The 17,472-nt window shown below is 38.4% G+C and overlaps 1 long non-coding RNA gene across 1 annotated transcript in view; it reads left to right on the top strand.

The window, feature by feature from the left end:
• LOC128653835 (uncharacterized) overlaps window positions 1–11,020 on the top strand; it is a 33,187-nt gene extending 22,167 nt beyond the window's left edge. The window contains exon 5 of the long non-coding RNA XR_008401395.1: window positions 10,474–11,020. This is a non-coding gene — a long non-coding RNA (uncharacterized LOC128653835). The remainder of the gene's footprint in view (window positions 1–10,473) is intronic.
• The last annotated feature ends 6,452 nt before the right edge of the window (window positions 11,021–17,472 follow it).

Below are 17,472 nucleotides of genomic sequence, written 5' to 3'. Positions count from 1 at the left end.
AGGGCATACAGACCAGCAGAAGTCTTCATCCTATCCAGGCAGAAGAGGACATCCGGACCTGAAGACATCTTCATCCAAGCGGCATCTTCTATCTTCATCCATCCGACGAGGAGCGGCTCCATCTTCAAGACCTCCGGCACGGAACATCCTTCTTCCCCGACAACTACCCGACGAATGAAGGTTCCTTTAAGTGACGTCATCCAAGATGGCGTCCCTCGAATTCCGATTGGCTGATAGGATTCTATCAGCCATTTGGAATTCAAAGGACGCCATCTTGGATGACGTCACTGAAAGGAACCTTCATTTGTCGGGTAGTCATCGGGAAGAAGGATGTTCCGGGCCGGAGGTCTTGAAGATGGAGCCGCTCCTCGTCGGATGGATGAAGATAGAAGATGCCGCTTGGATGAAGATGTCTTCCAGTCCGGATGTCCTCTTCTGCCTGGATAGGATGAAGACTTCTGCCGGTCTGGATGTCCTCTTCTGCCCCATCGGATGAAGACTTCGGCCCAGCTGGGTGAAGATGACTCAAGGTAGGGAGATCTTCAGGGGGGTTTGGGTTAGAGTAGGGGTATGTGGGTGGTGGGTTTTAATGTTGGGGGGGTTGTATTTTTTTTTTACAGGCAAAAGAGCTGATTACTTTGGGGCATGCCCCGCAAAAAGCCCTTTTAAGGGCTGGTAAAAGAGCTGGTTACTTTTTAATTTAGAATAGGGTAGGGACCTTTATTATTTTGGGGGCTTTTTATTTTATTAGGGGGCTTAGAGTAGGTGTAATTAACCCAATATTCTTGTAATTTTTTTTATTTTTTGTAATTTAGTGTTTTTTTTTTGTAATTTAGTTTAGTTTATTTAATTGTATGTAATTGTAGGTAATTTATTTAATTAATTTATTGATAGTGTAGTGTTAGGTTTAATTGTAACTTAGGTTAGGATTTATTTTACAGGTAATTTTGTAATTATTTTAACTAGGTAGCTATTAAATAGTTATTAACTATTATTAGCTATTGTACCTAATTAAAATAAATACAAAGTTGCCTGTAAAATAAATATAAATCCTAAAACAGCTACAATATAATTATTCTTTATATTGTAGCTAGTTTAGGGTTTATTTTGCAGGTAAGTATTTAGTTTTAAATAGGAATACTTTAGTTAATAATATTTAATTTATTTAGTTTATAAAGTTAAATTATATTTAACTTAGGGGGGTGTTAGGGTTAGGATTAGACTTAGCTTTAGGGGTTAATACATTTATTAGAGTAGAGGCAATTTCCGGTCGGCAGATTAGGGGTTAATACTTGAAGTTAGGTGGTGGCGGTGACGTTGGGGGGGGGGCAGATTAGGGGTTAATACAAATTATTATAGGCTTTGCAAGGCGGGAGTGCATCGGTTTAGGGGTTAATACATTTATTAAAGTAGCGGCGAGGTCTGGCCGGCTGATTAGGGGTTAATAAGTGTAGGTAAGGTAGCAGCGACATTGGGGGGGGCAGATTAGGGGTTAATAAATATTATATAGGTGTCGGCGATGTTGGGGGCAGCAGATTAGGGGTTCATAGGGATAATGTAGGTGGCGACGGTGTCCGGAGCGGCAGATTAGGGGTTAATTGTGTAATGCAGGTGTCAGCGATAGCGGGGGGCGGCAGATTATGGGTTAATAAGTGTAAGGTTAGGGGTGTTTAGACTCGGGGTTCATGTTAGGGTGTTAGGTGCAGACTTAGAAAGTGTTTCCCCATAGGAAACAATGGGGCTGCGTTGGGAGCTTAACGCTGCTTTTTTGCAGGTTTTAGGTTTTTTTTCAGCCCAAACTGCCCCATTGTTTCCTATGGGGGAATCATGCACGAGCACGTTTTAGCTGCTTACCGCTTCCATAAGCAACGCTGGTATTAGAGGTTGAAGTGGCGGTAAATTAGGCTCAACGCTCCCTTTTTTGGAGCCTAACGCAGCCCCTCAGACAACTCTAAATACCAGCGTTGTTTGGGAGGCAGCGGTAGGAAAAAAAGCTGCGTTAGCTACGCGGGTCTTTACCGACAAAACTCTAAATCTAGCCGTTAGTGTTTTATTTTTAATGTTAGTTTTTTTTTAAAAATTGTAGTGTTAAGATTTTTTTAATTTTGTAACTTTTATTTTTCATTTATTTTTTATGTTAATAAAGTAATGTTATGTTAATGTATTAGTTTTTTTTAATTTCACAGGTAAGTTTTTATTTATTTTAAGATGGTTATATTATAAAATTTAATTTAAAGTATAGGGAATAGTAAGGTTTAGGGGTTAATAGTTTAATTTAGTGTTTTGCGATGTGGGGGCCCGGCGGTTTAGGGGTTAATAGATTTATTATGGTATTTGCGGGGGTGGAGGTTTAGGAGTTAATAGTGTAGTTTATGGGTGTTAGTGTACTTTGTAACATTTTAGTTATGAGTTTTGTGAAACATTTTTGTTTTGCAAAATCCATAACTACTGGTCTCAGATTGCGGAATGGATCAGGGTGGTATAAGCTATACCGCTAGCATTTTACCTTCACCTAACAACCTGTAATACAGCGGTATGAAAATCCCGCACTCAAGTCATTTTTTGAGTGCGGAAGGGAGAGTTGCGTTGCGGCTAAAACGCTAGCGGTATAGCCGCACCACAGCTACTTGTAATACGGGAGACCTGTCGATTTAGCGCGCAATGGCCAATTTTTCAGCACACAACTTGTAATTTTGTTCACTGTAAATAGTGAAACCGCAAAGTGATGAGGATTAAAATATCACCAAAAGTTCCAAACCTCACTGTCAAGAAAAAGGTTTGTCTTTGACAGATATCTATAAGAAGATGCCAATGAGAGTTTTTAGGTTACCAATTAACACTAAATCAATAAACAAGATAGAACGGCAAACTGTTAAATTCTGATAACAAATACAGAACTGCTGATAGAAATCCTCTTTTTGAAAATGAAATTAAACATTTTAAGTGTGTGACTGCAAAATTATGTTTCTATATGTTGCAGCTGGGATTTCTTTTTTCTCATGTTGTCTGCAAATCTCAGGTGAGATTACATATGCGGCGCAGGCTTCAGCGCAACTGCTGAAACCTGCGTCACCCGTAATTTCCCCTCGCACATCAGGGAATCACATAAACCCCGCCAGCAGTTCATAAACTGCCGTAAGTTGAATAAACCAACAAAGCCCAGATACACATTTCTGGAGTCACTAGTTACTTACGGCACTTTAGAAACTGCCGGCGCATAAAAAAAACACACACTAAAAAGTGAAATATCCTGTAAAATTCTAACACACCTCCCAAAAATAAACCTGACATGTCAAAACCCCTATTTCCACAAACCCCCACTTCACAACTAATAATAAAGTATTAACCCCTAAACCGCCAACCCCCCACAACGCAATATGCCTAATTAAACTATTAAGCCCTAATCCCGCAATTCACCCAAATCGCAAATCTAACTAATACATTTATTAACCCCTAATCCACCATTCACCCACATCGCAATATACCTAATAAAAGTAGACGTGCGCTGCGGAAAAATTTGTTTTCGTTTTAGACCGATTCTGATTTTTTCTAATTTTGTTTTCAGATCCATTTGAATTTGGATACATTTGAATGTATTAGTTTCAAATTCATTCGGATTTGAATAAATTCGTATGTATTTGATTCAGATTCGAATAGGAAGTTCAGTATGTGTTAGGTGGGATGTGCTGTGTATTAGACTAGTATTATGTACTGTATATTAGGTGTAACCCATCTGAATCAACATAAGTACCAACCTCACAGATACCAGCTACACAATATGCACAGAGCTAGCAAAGGCATATAACCTAATATGCAGTACATAATACTAGTCTAATACACAGCACATACCACCTAAGTGCCAACCTCACAGGTACCAGCTACATAATGTGCCCTGCACAGAGCTAGCAGAGTGATATAACCTAATATACTGTACAACAATACTAGTGTAATTGTGATTAGTCGATGGCCATTCAAATGTAACAAATAAATCCGAACTAATTCGGATTTATTCATTACAAATGCATTTGGATTAGTTTAGTTACATTGCCAGGGTAATTCAGAAATTCAAATCGATCCAAAGCTCAGAATTTGACAAATTTGTCTGAATTTTGATTTGGAACGAAACAAAACGCAAATGTCTAAAAGTATTAGCCCCTAAATCCGCCAACCCCAACATCGCAAATCTACCTAATAACTCTATTGACCCCTAATCCGCCACCCCCCCACAACGCATTAAACCTAATAAATCTATTAACCCCTAAACCGCCAACCCCCCACAACACAATTAACCTAATACATCTATTAACTCCTAAACCGCCAACTACAACGCAAATAACTAATTCAATTACTAGGTCCCCTAACCTAACACCCCCTAAATTAACCCTAATTACCAAAAATTAAAAAATACTAAATTACAATTAAATTAAAAAAACCTAACAGGGGGGCGTGGCTAAGAAGAGGCCATGATCGGTCGCTTTTCATGAAGCTCCTGGGTCTATTTATATTATTTTCACGTTTTACTAGATATATAGCTCTCAATCCATCTGTAAACTGCAGCAACCTACTACTACTTATTTTGTGATATCAAGCTGAGCCGAGTTGGGCTTATAATAACACCCAGGATCTGAAATAGCCAGCAATAAGTTTCGGCCGCCATCCGCACTTGATTCTGCACGATCTCCGTCAGATTATTCAAGTTTAGCAGATCTCCCATTTAAAAAACAAGTGTATAAAAGGCTAATACCCTCTATCAGAGGACTATACCTGAACAGATTCCACAACTTGGACTTCTACTCTCTACACTGAGTCGAGTGAGGAGGCGGCCTGCAAGTTTTACTATCTAACCCCCCCGGCCTTCCGGGTATAACGGGCTAATCTAATGGCTATCTCACAGGATGGAGGATCCCCGACTGGCTATAGCTGCTTTGCTTCTGGAGCTAGGCCGACAGATGGACACAAAGTATGCCGATCTAAGAGACTGCATCCTAGAAGCCTGCATATAAGATGGCGCCCGGCACCCATGTGCAATGTCCGATGGTTCTGATCCAATTGATCTCCACCTCTCTGCAGAGCAGCCCTTAACCGATCGATCAAAAGTAAATATATGGACTCCGGATGAAACCACGGTGGTAACCAGTGTGCACCGCTCAGAGACGCCTTCCTCAACTTACCCACATCGCTTCTCTGTAGTCTTGACGGAGCCCCGAGGATTGAGTGCCATCTAGCTCCCAGATGTAGTGCACCTGGTCTACCCACAACTGCCCTTCCTCACTCCAGCTCCAATTGAGAAAATAATAGCCTCCTTCTCATCTCCGTTGCTCTGGTCGGAGGATGCGGCCGGCTTCCGGGAGGGGCATACGGAACTGCTGCAGAGGTACATTGTTCCAGAGCTCCCGAACGAGAAAGAAGGTATTTCTACAGCTGTTTATCTGACCCGGTGTATAGCAGAGTTCTCCCGGGTACCTTTATTAGACATTACCGCCGATATTAGCAAGGAGTGGGACTTGTATCACAGTGACTTAATCCTGACTCGTTCTGGCGTAGGTTAGAATCGGAGAAGTTTTAATAATGCACAAATCGTTTAAGACTGGGTCTAAATCACCGGACAATGATCTCTACATCTGTTCCTATAATATGTGTTATTTGTTAATGGTTATTGATCTGACATATATCTGTTGCGTAGTGGACTAATAGTTAGCTTTCTTAAATAGATATGTAATTAGTAACTAGAGGCTTTTATGTAGGAAAGTCTTTAGAGCAGATTATGGAAAGAGTTAAGTTTTTGCTTGTTGACATATATATAATTTGACTAAGCCCCTAAACAGTTAGTCCAGATCCTTTCACACATATTCTGTATTTATTTGTTTTTTTTCTTGTCTCTTTTTTGTTTCTCTTTTTGTCCTGTGCCACATCATTAGGTATAACATATGGAGTTGCCTTTAGCCACTGAGATTCTAAGGGAGACATTATGGTATGATGTCACATGGTTTACACTAAAAGTTAAGATATTCCAGACAGTAGTTTTTAGAATTTAGAGATACTAGAAACAGGTTCCCTATACTTTATCTTATGCCCAATGCTCCTTAGATCTCTTATGCCCCTTTCACCTAATATTGGATAGGATTAAGGTCTGCACTTCATCTTGAGGTATAATTAGTATAGATGTATAATATATTACCAATATAGAGTCATATTAGTCTGAATTATAGTTTGGGCAATGTTACTCCCTAAGAGCTGCTTCACTTATGCTCCAATACGAAATTCCTCTGGCTTGGAACTGTGTTTGGCCTAATATTCTCCCCCATAATCCGTAGACCCCTCCACCTAATTGAGAAATACCACGGTTTAATAGCTAATCTAATTTGCCCTGAATGGGTACCTAGCTTTTGTATTATCCTTTAGTAGTGTGAATACGATCTGAGTAAACTTTGAGATACAAGATGCCTATGTATTGCATTTCGCTGTAATGTTGTTATTCTTATAGGTTATAAGAATTGTTAGTTATGTTTTAATTCTGCTCTCTATAATACAAATTGGCACAGATAGAACCCATCTCCTTGAGAGATACGCAATCTACCTACTTTCCTTCTACAGTGACCTCCCTTATAAGCTCGCCCTTGGATAACTTAATTAGTCACAGTCATTCGTGCACATATGTCCTCTGTCATAGATCCCTACTGTAAAATCCTCCATCCTATCTTTAATCTTTAATGTTGAGTATTATATTTTAAATTTATAATAACCCAGTTCCCCTCCTTATTGTCTTATTGAGCAGCTCTTGTCTGCTGATATTCCCCCTCCCCACGCTCAAGTTTATAGGCCCAAGAGTGGCCACTCCAAAAGCCAACTTCCTTATTATGGTTTATTTCAGTCTTCACAGGTCCAAAAGTGACCCCTAATGTCAAAGAGGAACTTATTGTGGATATAATATAAAATTTTTAAATTGCTAACTAATAATAATCTGAGATGCTTTGTGTTTAACAACAACTAATTGTAAGCAGTATTCTCTTTTTTCTTTTCTGTGTCTCATAATGCTCTATCTTACGCTGTGTATTGTACGTAACCTCAAAAAAAATTTATTTAAAAAAAAACAAAACAAAAAAACCCCTAACATTACTTTAAAAATAAAAAACTAAATTTAAATTAATCTAAAATTACAAAAAATAAAAGTCTAACATTACAGAAAATAATAATCCGAATTTTCAAAAATAAAAAAATTAAACCTAATCCCTATGAAAATAAAAAAGCCCCCCAAAATAAAAACACCCCCTAATCTAAACTAAACTACCAATAGCCCTTAAAAAGGGCCCTTTGTAGGGCATTGTCCTAAGTTTAAACAGCTCTTTTACATTAAAAAAATTAAGTTCCCCCTAACAGTAAAAAACCCCACCCACCAAACCCCCCAAAATAAAAAACCTAACACTAACAAATCATAAACTATGCATTGCCCCTAAAGGGGCATTTGTATGGGCATTGCCCCTTAAAAGGCCATTCAGCTCTTTTACATTGCCCATTAAAAGCCCTAATATAAAAAATAAATAAAAAAAAACCCTAAATCTAACTCCCAAATAGGTACTCGCCATTCCTGAAGTCCGGCGGTGAAGTCTTCTTGGAGGCAGCGACATCTTCTTCCAAACTCTTCTTTCTTCATCCATGACCAAGCCGGTGCGGAGGTGACCACGGAACCGGACTGGCGACTGCAGAGCCATCGAGCATGGAGATTCTCTTCGTAGATCACCGCCACACACTGAGGATTGAATTCAAGGTACCCGCTTAAATATGGGGTAACTTTCATTCCTATTGGCTGTCATTTTTAAATCAGCCGTTCAAATCAGCCAATAGTATTTCAGTAGCTCTCATCCTATTGGCTGATTTTAAAATTTCAGCCAATATGAATACAAGGTACCCCAATATAAATGGGGTTCCTTGCATTCAATCTTCAGTGTGCGGTGACGATTGTACAAAGCAGATCCTCCACGCTTGATGGCTCGGCAGTCGCTGGTCCTGTTCCGTGGTCACCTCTGCTCCGCACCAGCTTGGTCCTGGATGAAGATAGAAAAGGTCACCGCGCTGGAAGAAGATGTCGCTGCCTCCAAGAAGACTTCACTGCCGCTTGGAAAAAGACCTTCTCTGCCGGACTTGAGTACCAATTTAGGGGTTAGACTTAGTTTTTTTTTTTTTTTTTTTTTTTTTTTAGATTAGGACTTTTAATGGGCACTGTAAAAGAGCTGAATGCCCTTTTTGAATGTACACAATTAGATTGTATATCCCCATTTGAAAATTTAAATGTAACATTTGATGTAACAAATAATATTCAAAAGTTTAATAATTTATGTAGTAGGGAATTTAGTAAATTGATACATAACAGATCGAAATATGCTGATTAAAAAAGTTCTATTTTGAATATTGCATAATTCGATTTAAATTATGACATACCCAAATTAAAAAGATTCAAAACAATTATTACATTTAAAGATAGCATTAAAATACTATTACATTAAACAAATGTTATAATGTTGTGCAAACATTCAAAATTCAAAACGAACGAGCAAATGTGTTAAGATTAATTTTATTTTTTAGAACTAGGTGATAAGCCAGCCCAGAGGGCAGGTCTATGTTTAAAAACTAAAAACCCCCAAGCTAAAGTTACAAAAAAAAAACAACTAAAATTACAGAAAAAAATAAGCAACGGTAACCAAAAAGTTAAACAGTCTTTTACCTCTGAAAAATACTTAATTCCCCCTAACAATAAAAAACCCCCACCCACCAAACCCCCCAAAATAAAAAAAAACTAACACTAAAAAAAAACTAAACTACCCATTGCCCCTAAAGGGACATTTGTATGGGCATTGCCCTTAAAAGGGCATTAACTTTTTTTAATTGCCCAAATCCCTAATATTAAAAATAAAAAATAAAATAAAAAAAACCCTAACACTAAGACCAAAATAGGTATCGACGGTTCCTGAAGTCCGGGGGAGAAGGTCTCCATCTTCTATCTTCATCCGGAGTAAAGGCGACGCAGAGGTGCAGAGCTGTGTTCCCAATGCCTGGATCCTCAGCTGCAGTCCTCTGTGGCGGCGGTCGTCGACGGCGGAGGTCATTGGCAGCGGAGGTGTTCCTCGTCGGCATGGAGGCTCCACTTCATCCGATGTCAGTCATAGACTGAAGATTGAATGCAAGGTACTGCAATCAATTTGGGGGTACCTTGCATTCCTATTGGCTGAAATTTTGAAATCAGCCAATAGGATTAAAGCTACTGAAATACTATTTGCTGTTCAAATCAGCCAATAAGATTTCATGTGATTTTAAAATATCAGCAAATAGGAATGCAAGATACCCCAATAAATATGGGGTACCTTGCATTCAATCTTCAGTGTGAGGCAGACGATCACATGAGGAGCACCGCCGCTGTGGATCGCCAATCTGGGAAGACCACTCCATGCTGCCTTCACTGTGGATGAAGATAGAAGATGATGGACCCGTCTGGAAGAAGACCTTCTCCGTCGGACTTCAAGAACCGTGAGTACCTATTTTTTTTATTTTTAAGATTAGGGATATGGGCAATTGAAAAAGAGCTAAATGCCCTTTTAAGGGCAATGGCCATACAAATGCCCCTTTAGGGGCAATGGGAGGTTTATTTTTTTTTAGTGTTAGGTTTTTTTAATTTTGGGGGGTTTGGTGTGTGGGGGGTTTCACTGTTAGGGGGGACTTGGTTTATTTTTAATGTAAAAGAACTGATTTCTTTAGGGCAATGCCCTACAAAAAGCCCTTTTAAGGGCTATTGGTAGTTTATTCTTAGATTAGGGGGTGTTTTTATTTAGTTTTTTTATTTTTATAGGGATTAGGTTTTATTTATTTATTTTGGATAATGTTGGAGTTGGCGGATTTAGGGGTTAATAATTTTATTAGGTATTTTTATTTTTTTTAATACTTATTGCGGATGGTTATTTTTTTTTAATACTTATTGCGGGCGGTTAGTTTTTTTTTTTTGTAATGCTCTGTTTGCCTTAGCTGCATCCCATTGAATTCCGAAAATGGCAGGGTGGTGAAAGAATCCACCTTCGCTGCATCATGGTGAATTCTTTTGGCTGCCTCGCGCTGCCAACATTCCTGCAAACATTCCTTTGAGGATGCGTGGGCAACTTGCGACACCGACGGACACGTTACAAACGCAATTATAGTATAGATGTTGCAAAACATTTGCCCATCCCTAGTCTGTACCTAAAGCAAAATGATTGGTCCAATGTCTCCTACCTGCTGCCTGACAGTTGAACTCCTAAACAAGAATTTAGTGATGTGTTTAACCTATTTGATGAAGTTATACTTATACTGGATCTTAGGGGTAAAATTTAGTGCAATAACAAAATGTTCTACAACATTTGCGTGGTTTTATTTTTGCTCTAGTATTTCCCTTTAACTAAAATGTTACATACTTTTTTTGATTATAAATGCTAGTATTTTTTTTTCTTGTAGCTAATTTGGAATTGAAAAATTATGCTTCATTGGATTCTACTTATACAGAGACAGAACTACATGATGAACCGCCAAATCTTCACCGAGAGAAGATTGAACAACCACTTAAAAAGATAATCATCCGCCGTGTCCTAGAAATAATTGTTATTGTGTCTGTTTTTCTAATTAGTCTTACTATTAGATTAACTGTGACACATGCCTAGCTCCCTTTTAGGAACAAGTGTTATATAGAATCTAGAAATAATTATCATCTCAATTTAATCACAAACCATTATTTACTTTACAGTTTTGTACACATGTGCACGATATAAATCTTTGCAAGCAATTATATCAGTTTTACAAATCTCATATTTATCTTTTGTTACATCATTTTGTTACTTGAAAATGTCCTTTTTAAAGTGTATATAACTCGATAGAAGGAAGGTTTGTAGAATAATAATAATAAATAAAAAATAACTATATGTATGATCCTTTAATTGTGACAATCCATCATGTTGTAAAGGAATATTAAAGGGACAGTGTACTGTAAAATTGTCTTTAATCTTAATGTGTTTCCCATGTCTTGTTATATTAGCTGCAGAGTATAAAATGTAGGATAAAATGCTCATTTTGGTTTATTTCTGTATTTGAAATAGATGTTGTGTTCTTTGAAACCGCAACCCATTTAAATGGGTTGAGGTTGCAGGAAAATTGATATCCTTAGTGTATAACTTTCTGTACACACACATGCTTCTTTATATTATCTCTGTAATCCAAAGCCTAATACTTAGAACTATTGAAAACTAACATTTTATTGCTTATCTCTTCTACCTTCTACTGGGATACACATCACAACACCTGGAAAGAACTCAAGTTAGAAAAGCAGTGCTTACACTAAGATAGGTTAACAATTGAACAATCTTCAATAAAATTTAAATCCACCAAATTATATACCAAAAATTGTTGCAATGTAAACAACACAGCAGCAGGAGACTCACAGCATAATTAGAATAGCCTGACAAGCAGTGTTATTTAAGCAACGAGACAAACAATCGGGTGCGGTACTAACTATCACGTTATTGTCACCGCTCACTTACCTACAGTGGTGGTATTACAGGTTTAACAAAAAACGGCGTTAGCAGGCAAGAAGTGAGCATAAAGCAAAATTGAACTCCATACCGCACTCCAATACCAGCGCTGCTGAAAGCTGCAGTTATCTGGTTTTACGTGCTCGTGCACGATTTCCCCATAGTCATCAATGGAGAGACCTGGCTAAAAAAAAAAGTCTAACACCTGCACAAAAAGCAGCGTAAAGCTCCGTAACACAGCCCCATTGATTCCTATGGGGAAACAAAATGTATGTTTACACCTAACACCCTAACATGAACCCTGAGTCTAAACACCCCTATTCTGCTGCCCCCGACATCGCCAACACCTACATTACACTTATTAACCCCTAATCTGCTGCCCCCGACATCGCCGACACCTACATTATACTTATTAGCCCCTAATCTGCCACCCCGACATCGCCGACACCTACATTATATTTATTAACCCCTAATCTCCCGCCCCCAATGTCGCCGCAACCTACCTACACTTATTAACCCCTAATCTGCTACCCCCAACGTCGCCGCCACTATTCTAAATTTATTAACCCCTAAACCTAACCCTAAGTCTAACCCTAACACCCACTAACGTTAATGTAATTAAAATAAATCTAAATAAAACCTACTATTAATAACTAACTGCTAAATTACGAGTCTTGCATTAGCCTTTAAAAGCAGTGTTGAGAGGTCCCAACGCTGCTTTTTAACGCCCACTGGTATTACGAGTCTTGCAGGTACAGGGAGTGCAGAATTATTAGGCAAGTACTATTTTTGAGGATTCATTTTATTATTGAACAACAACCATGTTCTCAATGAACCCAAAAATCTCAATATCAAAGCTGAATATTTTTGGAAGTAGTTTTTAGTTTGTTTTTAGTTTTAGCTATTTTAGGGGGATATCTGTGTGTGCAGGTGACTATTACTGTGCATAATTATTAGGCAACTTAACAAAAAACAAATATATACCCATTTCAATTATTTATTTTTACCAGTGAAACCAATATAACATCTCAACATTCACAAATATACATTTCTGACATTCAAAAACAAAACAAAAACAAATCAGTGACCAATATAGCCACCTTTCTTTGCAAGGACACTCAAAAGCCTGCCATCCATGGATTCTGTCAGTGTTTTGATCTGTTCACCATCAACATTGCGTGCAGCAGCAACCACAGCCTCCCAGACACTGTTCAGAGAGGTGTACTGTTTTCCCTCCTTGTAAATCTCACATTTGATGATGGACCACAGGTTCTCAATGGGGTTCAGATCAGGTGAACAAGGAGGCCATGTCATTAGATTTTCTTCTTTTATACCCTTTCTTGCCAGCCACGCTGTGGAGTACTTGGACGCGTGTGATGGAGCATTGTCCTGCATGAAAATCATGTTTTTCTTGAAGGATGCAGACTTCTTCCTGTACCACTGCTTGAAGAAGGTGTCTTCCAGAAACTAGCAGTAGGACTGGGAGTTGAGCTTGACTCCATCCTCAACCCGAAAAGGCCCCACAAACTCATCTTTGATGATACCAGCCCAAACCAGTACTCCACCTCCACCTTGCTGGCGTCTGAGTCGGACTGGAGCTCTCTGCCCTTTACCAATCCAGCCACGGGCCCATCCATCTGGCCCATCAAGTCTCACTCTCATTTCATCAGTCCATAAAACCTTAGAAAAATCAGTCTTGAGATATTTCTTGGCCCAGTCTTGACGTTTCAGCTTGTGTGTCTTGTTCAGTGGTGGTCGTCTTTCAGCCTTTCTTACCTTGGCCATGTCTCTGAGTATTGCACACCTTGTGCTTTTGGGCACTCCAGTGATGTTGCAGCTCTGAAATATGGCCAAACTGGTGGCAAGTGGCATCTTGGCAGCTGCACGCTTGACTTTTCTCAGTTCATGGGCAGTTATTTTGCGCCTTGGTTTTTCCACATGCTTCTTGCGACCCTGTTGACTATTTTTAATGAAACGCTTGATTGTTCGATGATCACGCTTCAGAAGCTTTGCAATTTTAAGAGTGCTGCATCCCTCTGCAAGATATCTCACTATTTTTGACTTTTCTGAGCCTGTCAAGTCCTTCTTTTGACCCATTTTGCCAAAGGAAAAGAAGTTGCCTAATAATTATGCACACCTGATATAGGGTGTTGATGTCATTAGACCACACCCCTTCTCATTACAGAGATGCACATCACCTAATATGCTTAATTGGTAGTAGGCTTTCGAGCCTGTACAGCTTGGAGTAAGACAACATGCATAAAGAGGATGATGTGGTCAAAATACTCATTTGCCTAATAATTCTGCACTCCCTGTATAGGTGTACCGCTCACTTTTTCGGCCAGACTCGAAAATACCGCAAATCCACTTACGTCAATTGCGTATCCTATTTTTTCAATGGGACTTGCATAACGCTGGTATAACAAGTCTTCTAAAAAGTGAGCGGTAGACCCTCTCCTGTCAAGCCTGGTACCGCATTTTAAAGTCAGTAGTTAAGAGTTTTACACTACAATGCCGTAGCATAAAACTCTTAACTAAAGTGCTAAAAAGTACACTAACACTCATAAGCTACCTATTAATCCCTAAACCGAGGCCCCCCCCCCCACATCGCAAACACTAACAATTTTTTTTTAAACCCTAATCTGACTAACCGGACACTGGATATAATAAATATATTAACCCCTAAACCGCCGCACTCCTGCATGTTAAACACTAGTTAAATTTTATTAACCCCTAATCTGCCGCCCCCAACGTCGCCGCCACTATATTAAAATTATTAACCCTAAATCTAAGCCTAACCCTAACCCCCCTAACTTAAATATAATTTAAATATATATAAATAAAATTACTACAATTAAATAAATTATTCCTATTTAAAACTAAATACTTACCTATAAAATAAACCCTACGCTAGCTACAATATAACTAATAGTTACATTGTAGCTAGTTTAGGATTTATATTTATTTTACAGGCAACTTTGTATTTATTTTAACTAGGTAGAATAGTTATTAAATATTTATTAACTAGTTAATAGCTACCTAGTTAAAATAAAGACAAATTTACCTGTAAAATAAAACCTAACTTAAGTTACAATTACACCTAACACTACACTATAATTAAATTAATTCCCTAAATTAACTACAATTAAATATAATTAAATACAATTATCTAAAGTAGGAAAACCCCCCACTAAATTACAGAAAATAATAAAATAATTACAAGTTTTTTAAACTAATTACACCTAATCTAATCCCCCTAATAAAATAAAAAGCCCCCAAAATAATAAAAAGCCCTACCCTATACTAAATTACAAATAGCCCTTAAAAGGGCCTTTTGCGGGGCATTGCCCCAAAGTAATCAGCTCTTTTACCTGTAAAAAAAAGTACAATATCCCCCAACATTAAAACCCACCACCCACACACCCAACCCTACTCTAAAACCCACCCAATTCCCCCTTAAAGGGACACTGTACCCAAAAAAAATATTTTGTAATTCAGAAAGAGCATGCAATTTTAAGCAACTTTCTAATTTACTCCTATTATAATTTTTTTTCTTTCTCTTGCTATCATTATTTGAAAAAGAAGGCATCTAAGCTTTTTTTTGTTTCAGTACTCTGGACAGCACTTTTTTATTGGTGGGTGAATTTATCCACCAATCAGCAAGGACAACCCAGGTTGTTCACCAAAAATGGGCTGGCATCTAAACTTACATTCTTGCATTTCAAATAAAGATACCAAGAGAAAGAAGAAAATTTGATAATACGAGTAAATTAGAAAGTTGCTTAAAATTTCATGCTCAATCTGAATCACAAAAGAAATTTTTTGGGTTCAGTGTCCCTTTAATAAAACCTAACACTAACCCCTTGAAGATCACCCTACCTTGAGAAGTCTTCACCCAACCGGGCCGAAGTCCTCAACGCAGCCAGGCAAAGTGGTCCTCCAGACGGGCAGAAGTCTTCATCCAGACAGCATCTTCTATCTTCATCCATCCGGCGCGGAGCGGGTCCATCTTCAAGACATCCGACACAGAGCATCCTCTTCTTTCTTCATCTGACGACAGAATAAAGGTTCCTTTAAATGACGTCATCCAAGATGGCTTCCCTTCAATTCCGATTGGCTGAAAGAATTCTATCAGCCAATCGGAATTAAGGTAGAAAAAATCCTATTGGCTGATGCAATCAGCCAATAGGATTGAACTTCAATCCTATTGGCTGATTGGTACACCTAACCTTACACTACAATTAAATCAATTACCTAAATTAAATACAATTAACTAAATTAAAAAAAAAAAAAAACACTAAATTACACAAAATAAAAAAAAGAAATGATCAGATATTTAAATGAATTACACCTAATCTAATAGCCCTATCAAAATAAAAAAGCCCCCCCCCCAAATAAAAAACCCTAGCCTAAAATAAACTACCAATAGCCCTTAAAAGGGCCTTTTGCGGGGCATTGCCCCAAAGAAATCAGCTCTTTCACCTGTAAAAAAAAAAAATACAAAAAAAACCCCAACAGCAAAGCCCGCCACCCACACAACCAACCCCCCAAATAAAATCCTAATTAAAAAACCTAAGCTCCCCATTGCCCTGAAAAGTGCTTTTGGATGGGAATTGCCCTTAAAAGGGCATTTAGCCCTTTTTCCACCCAAAAGCCCTAATCTAAAAATAAAACCCACCCAATAAACCCTTTAAAAAACTAACCCCCGAAGATCCACTTACAGTTTTTGAAGACCGGACTTCCATCCTCAACGAAGCCAGCAGAAGTCCTCAGCGAAGCGGCAGAAGTCTTCATCCAGACGGCATCTTCTATCTTCATATATCTGGCGCGGAGCGGGTCCATCTTCAAGACATCCGTCGCGGAGCATCCTCTTCTTACAACGACTCTTCCAGAATAAAGGTTCCTTTAAGTGACATCATCAAAGATGGCGTCCCTTGAATTCCGATTGGCTGAAGTGGAAGTCCCATTGAAAAAGGACTTTTTGAAAGCTGTGGTAATTACGTTGCGTTACGGCCAGAAAAGTGTATGGTGCCCCTAAACCTGCAAGATCAGCGGTAGTGAAAAAGAGCCTTACCGCTGCTTTGTCACTCATACCGCAAAACTCGTAATCTAGCCAAATGTTAATAAAGCATGATGTTATTTTGACAGCAAGGTTAAATAGGCAAAAGCTGTTCTTACGGTTAGTAGACCTCAAAGAGCAACGTAATTCTCAAACCGGGTTTAAGAGGTCCAAAATCCACAAAACATGAAAACCCAGCCTGCTGTAAAGGGTGATGCCATTTCTAGTCTCATGTGTTCCTCCTCCATGGGCAAACGAGTAGATCTAGGATATTTGAAACAAAAGAAACAGCGCAACCCAAAGTCAAGGTAGTTTTTATTCACAGCATAAGAAACACATTTAAATTGCATGTACTAGAAGTAAGTTCTTTCAAGCAAAAAGAAGTCACTAGTCCAGTGTTGGTCCTCGTGTTTGCCACTGTTCCCAAATATTGGTCGCATATAGTGCTTGCATCCGATTGGAACAGTCTTTTGCAGCTCAGCTATGGATCCTTGGACAGGACATAACAAGCCGAACACATTTCTCCCAGAGTACGCCCGGGCTTTCTCAAGAGCAATGTTCAGCTGGAGGAAACAAGTGTATTTACACAGCTTCCTACTACCAGATTGGTGTGCTCAATTCCTTGCTGCACCCTTATATGAAGAGAATGCCAAATTAACTGCAAATTAACTGCAAGTTTGTATTTATTTTAACTAGGTAGAATAGTTATTAAATAATTATTAACTATTTAATAACTACCTAGCTAAAATAAATACAAATTTACCTGTAAAATTAAACATAACCTAAGTTACATTAACACCTAACACTACAATTAAATCAATTACCTACATTAAATACAATTAAATACATTAAATTCAATTAGTTAAATCACAA

Source organism: Bombina bombina, chromosome 3, assembly GCF_027579735.1.
Source record: "Bombina bombina isolate aBomBom1 chromosome 3, aBomBom1.pri, whole genome shotgun sequence".
Lineage (NCBI taxonomy): Eukaryota > Metazoa > Chordata > Amphibia > Anura > Bombinatoridae > Bombina > Bombina bombina.
Note: the sequence above shows the minus strand (reverse complement) of the source record. Positions and strands in the feature narration are given on the sequence as shown.